Genomic DNA, 6313 nt, shown 5'->3' with positions numbered 1-6313 from the left:
TTATATATTGTGTTTGGGGAGAGCCATTCTCTTTTAGTGTTTTATTACTTAACACACTGGTTCAATTTCTATTCATTTATTTATTTTTTCTAAGATTTTCATTACATCTTGCAACCTCTTCAATAGTCATTGATTTGTCTGTTATCAGAGCTGCGTTCTTTTTGTTCCTTTGTTTGTGCACGTGTATACACATATTTATGAATGTATGTGTGTATGCATATATATATGTATGCGTGTGCATACGTTTGTATGTATGTATTCTGCATATTCATGTGTTTGTGTGTGCATGTTTGAGTGTGTCTGCATGTAAGGGTTTGTTTTACTATGTATGTGTATCTGTTATGCATGAATGTGTGTCTCCATGTGTCCTTGTGTGTGTGTGTAGTGTGTGTATGGTCACGTGTTTCAGTTTTTATTTGTGTGTGTGTGTACGTGAGTGTGCTTGTCTGTCCATTTACCTATGTACTATCTATTTTTCTGTCTTTTAGTTACATATCTATTTACCTACATATATATATATATATATATATATATATATGTCTACATAACAGACTACTAACAACTCTACCTGTGTATATATAAACTGTGGGTATTAGGGTATGACTACTTTCTATGTATATTTCCTATTTAGTACTGGGGATGGTTCATTTATGAGAACATACTCCTTTATTTTTTCTGAGTGTTGGGTCCTTCAGGTGCTTGGATGAAATGCAGATGTCAAGTTAACCCAATTTGCCTCCATGCTGGTCTTTAACATGTTAGTAGAGTATGGCGGACTGTTTTTTGTCATCATATTGTTTCAAATGTTCATTTAGTCTCTCCACAATGCTTCTAAATGTCTCACCTATGTATATCATGTTCTTGCTTTTACCAGCACCTTCTATGCACCTTGTGTTGTAGACGACGTTTCTAGTTCCACAGTTAATGCCAGGGTTAATCTTACATACCATGTAGTTATTATTGGTGCATATGGTATTCTCAAAGGGGTACATCCTACATAGTTGTGATCTGTTGGTGCTCCCTGGCTTTTCAACGATCTTAATGTTGAGTTTGGTATCATTCAGAGCTTCCCTAAATCTTCAGGCTAGTTCTCCATGGGCTGTGACCTCTATAAACATCACCTCTTGATATTTGTTGGTCTTGTACCACGTGTTCACCCTATTTGCTTTGTCACAAACTCTTTGTATCTTATTCCAGTCTTTACTTCTATATCTAGGGCAGATACCACTGGTTTCATTACATATAATGCTATCTAACTTTCTAGTTCGCCTGTATACTCGAACCCTATCTTTCTGGTCATATCCAGAGAATTGCATGTGGTACATGAAGATCTGTACATGTTTCTTTGTTTCATAGGGTTCACATAGTGGGGACACATTCATTATCCTAACTATGTCTGCTATTAGTATGTTGATTTTTATGTTGTGTCACAAAGCTGAGTTCTTGTGAATAACATGTTTAGAAGTTATGGGTTTCATGTAATAGGAGTAGAGGAGCTGCACTCTGTTGTTCACAGTCTCTAATCAAAGTTCAGTATCAAGAACAGGGAGTCTATTGTTAGAGTGCCTAGTGGGGTAATTTATAGTTACCTTGATACTTTGGTGGATGGAGTTAGCTACATGCTGGATCCTCTCCATTATGCACATACACATACACACATACACAAATGAAGACTGAAACACATGACCATACATACACATGCACCCTTTGCACTCATGCACACTTCACACACACACACTTTATACGCACACACTAGAACACATATGGAGATACACATCCATACATAACAGATGCACATACATAGTCACACAAACCCATACACATAGACACACTCAAACATGCACAAACAAGGAGACAGAGGTACACACACATACAAACACACAGACATATGAATATGCAGAATACATACATACAAACATACACATGCGCACATATATATGCATACACAGACACACAGACATATATGCACACACATACATGCATACACACATGCATACATACATACGTGTGTACACATGCACACTGATGCACACACATGCACACAAACAAAGAAACAAAAAGAATGCAGCTCTGATAATGGACAAAGTCAACAATTATTGAAGAGGTTGCAAGACACAACGAAAATATTAGGAAAAATAAATATGTAAATGAGTGGAAATCGAACTGGTGAGTGTGTTAAGTAATAAAGCACTGAAAGAGAATGACTCTCCGCAGACACAGTAAAATATGCTTCGACACACGCATTCACATAAAGAATCTTGCAAACCAAATGCAAAAACAAAAATATATATACACACACACATTCACAGACACATATACACATACATATATATACATATATCCACATATGTGTGTGTGTGTATATATATATATATATATATATATATATATATTAGAAAAAATAATAATCAGGTACTCAGATGTCTGGATAGCGCTTTCACCTAGTCTTGTAGGTTCATCAAATTTGATGAACCTACAAGACTAGGTGAAAGTGCTAATTTATAAAACATGTGACATATAAATAAAAATCTGTAAATATACAACTATCCAGACAGCTGAGTACCTGATTATTATTTTTTCTAATATATAATTCCTGTACATCACCTCCAAACCTTCCAATATATATATATATATATATATATGAACAAAGACACATGATAGGCTTCTTTTAGTTTCTAAATTCACTCACAATTCTCCAAGTAGCTTGCATCTATAGGAGAAAATAATTGCCCAAGGTGTCACACAATGGTACTAAATCCAAAACAATTTGCTTGGGAAGCAAACTACTGAACCACACAACCACACCCATGCCTCTCTCTTTTTTGTGTGGAAGGTGGCACCCTGAAGTCTTTGTCCTTATGTAGTGCCTATAGGATAAATTACTTAGATAAAATGAGCCATCTTTTTTATGTTACACTTTACTGCAATCTAATATATAAAACCCTTAATTTATATATTGCTCCATCTTATAGTATTGAATCATAACTACTAATGTGACCTATTTACAGCTTGGAGACCTATTTACAGCTTTGAGAATTAAGAATTTCAGTTATGGTCATGAACTAAGCAGAGTTGCTGCTTATAGGATATGAAGTAGCAACCGTTCAACAGTCAGCCAAGAAACTTGTAATCTTAACTTGTCATGTATTATAAAATTAGAACATTGTAAGTTATTTGGTTATTGTTTAAAACAGATCACCCCAATAGGCTAGATCCGTAATCAAAGGCACTCCAGTTCCAATCATCCCATCTTTTATTCTTATAGATATTTCATTGAGATGATAGGGTGTGATTTGAATGGGATTTGGTTGCTAGCTCTAGCAGTTTGAAGGACTGCTTAGAGGCATCAGTTTAGTCATAAACTAGTAAAATATTTTATCCAAATTTGCAGTTTTGAATTCTTTTGATGTACTTTTTCTGTCTTTCTTTTTATTTCAATATTCAATGTGCAAATGAATGTTGTTAAAAGCCAGATTGAGGCCTATTTTAACAAGATCAATAAAGTCGGTTTAGTCTGGGGTTTTTTTTTTTTTTTTGTTATTCCGTTATATCTAGCTATGTTGGCGAAGAAACATTCTTTATGGAGAAGAAGCAGTTTGATGTTAATGATGCTAGTCAGATAGTAATGATGTCACATCCTGAAAATCTTTTTTTTAAAAAATATTCCTGCTTCTTTTTTTTTACAATGACACTAAAAATATTGCTGATTAAGTTTGTTAGCAAAATATATTTTCAGCGGACACAACAGCCAACAGTCTTATTAAATTGTCTCGGCACCTAACAGAGACAATTGATTCTTCTGTTGTTTCTCTTTTATCTGAAACTTTTATTAGATCAGTTGTTTCTTGTGTCAATTCTGTTGGGATAAGAATAATCTCTGAAGAAAATATTACTGATCATTGCTTGTATATGTGTGCACACGTGTGTGTGTGTGTCTATATGTATTGTCTGAGACAGACAAACAAATCAATTGGATTTTTCAGATACTGCAGGATATGTCAGTAGTATATTTCTATTACTTCTGATGTCATTTCAAAATGCCTAATCTAGAGACTGGCATATACTGGATCTAATCTCAAGGCAAGCTTCAGTTGAGTTTAATCTAGAGTTAAACATCTACTGAGTCTAATCTAAAGGTTAGCATACACTGAGCCACCATTGCTCCTGAGAGAAACATGGAAAGTATGAATCAGAACAACACCTCCACCATAAACATCAACATTGATAGCACTTGCAGCTGTGTTAAATGCAACCGTGTACTTGTTAAATGCAGCAAAGTCATAAAAAACTTTTTGTACAGATGACTGAAAAATTGGCTATATTTGCTCTACCAGAGGGTTGCATAGGACCATAAAGAGCAGAAAGTCTAATTATTACATATTTGGTAACAGAAATAACTTGAGGGCCTTCTATTCTGTCATGAAATAAAAGTTTGTGTGACTTTCCCTGCAGTTAGCACTAATGATACAGCAATAGTAGCATTATCATAATAACTCTTTGTGGCAAGAAAAGCAACCATAACTCTTCCAATTACTGCAGCAGCAGATTTCCCTTTAGCGTTGTACATGTGCTCTCCTCTTAAAAATAACTGATGCACATTTGTTGTTGGCACTCCGTCGCTTACGACGTTGAGGGTTCCTGTTGATCCGATCAACGGAACAGCCTGCTCATGAAATTAACGTGCAAGTGGCTGAGAACTCCACAGACACGTGTACCCTTAACGTAGTTCTCGGGGATATTCAGCGTGACGCAGTGTGACAAGGCTGACCCCTTTGAATTACAGGCACAACAGAAACAGGAAGTAGGAGTGAGAGAAAGTTGTGGTGGAAGAGTACAGCAGGGTTCGCCATCATCCCCTGCTAGAGCCTTGTGGAGATTTTAGGTGTTTTCGCTCAATAAACACTCACAACGCCTGTTCTGGGAATTGAAACCGCGATCCTATGGCCGCGAGTCCGCTGCCCTAACCACTGGGTCATTGCGCCTCCACAACAAATGCACATACATATGTGGATTTGTGTCTAGCCAAATTGGTGGGTTTGAAGAAGAGAAGGACAATGAAGATCAGTTGTCTCAAACCTCAAGACATGAACTGATGGTATGCTAGAGGTGAGATATCAAAGATCAGTCAACCAACTTCTTTCAACAGCAAGTCCAATGGCAGTGACAAATACAGAAGCAACTACAACTACAACAGCATTTGAAATAACAAAAACTTTCTCAGTTCAGTATTGTTCAGGATTACAACACTTTGATGCACTTCATTAAATGTAACAGCAAAATATGCCGAAGTGAAAACCACACCAGATTTTAAATGAAAATTGTAAAAATATGTAGTATACATGTATATGGTGTAGACACACATCTGTTGAATGATTTCAGGTTATTCACTTTAAATCTAATTGTCAGTGAAATCAGGATGTCAGGGGCCTATAGACTTATTCTTCTTCCGGGTGACTTACACACAAATGAATTATGTGGGATCATATTGATGTGGATGGTTTGGAGCTGTAGATAAGGATGATCTTTGTATACTCAGCTAGTAAGTCAGTATCCTTGCATGAGAACAACAATAAAGGCAGTACCTTCAGACCAATGACTATTTATACTCCAGATAATCACACATCGTTCAAGCCTCTGAAAACATTTGTAGAAATACTCATTGATTGATGCTATTAAGCAAATAAAATGATATGGTTGAGGCATGCTGAGATTGTACAGAGATTGGGATGCTTCACAAACATGCTCATTATCTTTCAACTGGCTGACCCCTACCAACCTTGTGTACCAATGGACTTGGACAAAACACTTGTAGATAAAATTTAAATTAGATCAGCAGAACAGAGTAACATAGTGTGTTTGCTCTTTTGAAAGTTGGCTATAAACATCACAGATTTGTGATCTACACTGGAAACTTAGTTAAGATATACTGACAAGGACCCATATAGGGCCCAAAGGAAATTGCATATTCTCTCCTTTTGTCATTTGCTTTCTTTTCTCATTCTTTCTCATAGAACAGCTATATTGTATCTTGAGCCTGAAAGATTGCCTTATAGTACATAGCATGCTATACAAGCTCACCTAACTATAGTACTTTTGTAAATATGAAAATTAAAGTAGCTCAGTTTTAAATCCTGCTTATATTAAATGATGTCTCTTGTCAGATGGAGTAATTTTTTGTTGCCCTTACCAATTAATGGAACAATACAGTATGTATGTATGTATGTATATATATAGAGAGAAAGACAGAGAGAGAAAGATAGCAATATATAACATATATACATTTGTAAATTTCATATATATATATATATATATA

At 35.6% G+C, this 6313-nt stretch overlaps 1 protein-coding gene across 1 annotated transcript in view; it reads left to right on the top strand.

Annotated features, from left to right (window-relative positions):
* The window catches only part of LOC106879427 (focadhesin), a 260907-nt gene that overhangs the window by 150697 nt on the left and 103897 nt on the right, over nucleotides 1–6313 (top strand). The window lies entirely within an intron of this gene.

This window comes from Octopus bimaculoides, chromosome 4, assembly GCF_001194135.2.
Source record: "Octopus bimaculoides isolate UCB-OBI-ISO-001 chromosome 4, ASM119413v2, whole genome shotgun sequence".
Lineage (NCBI taxonomy): Eukaryota > Metazoa > Mollusca > Cephalopoda > Octopoda > Octopodidae > Octopus > Octopus bimaculoides.
This window is presented reverse-complemented; position numbering and strand designations above follow the sequence as displayed.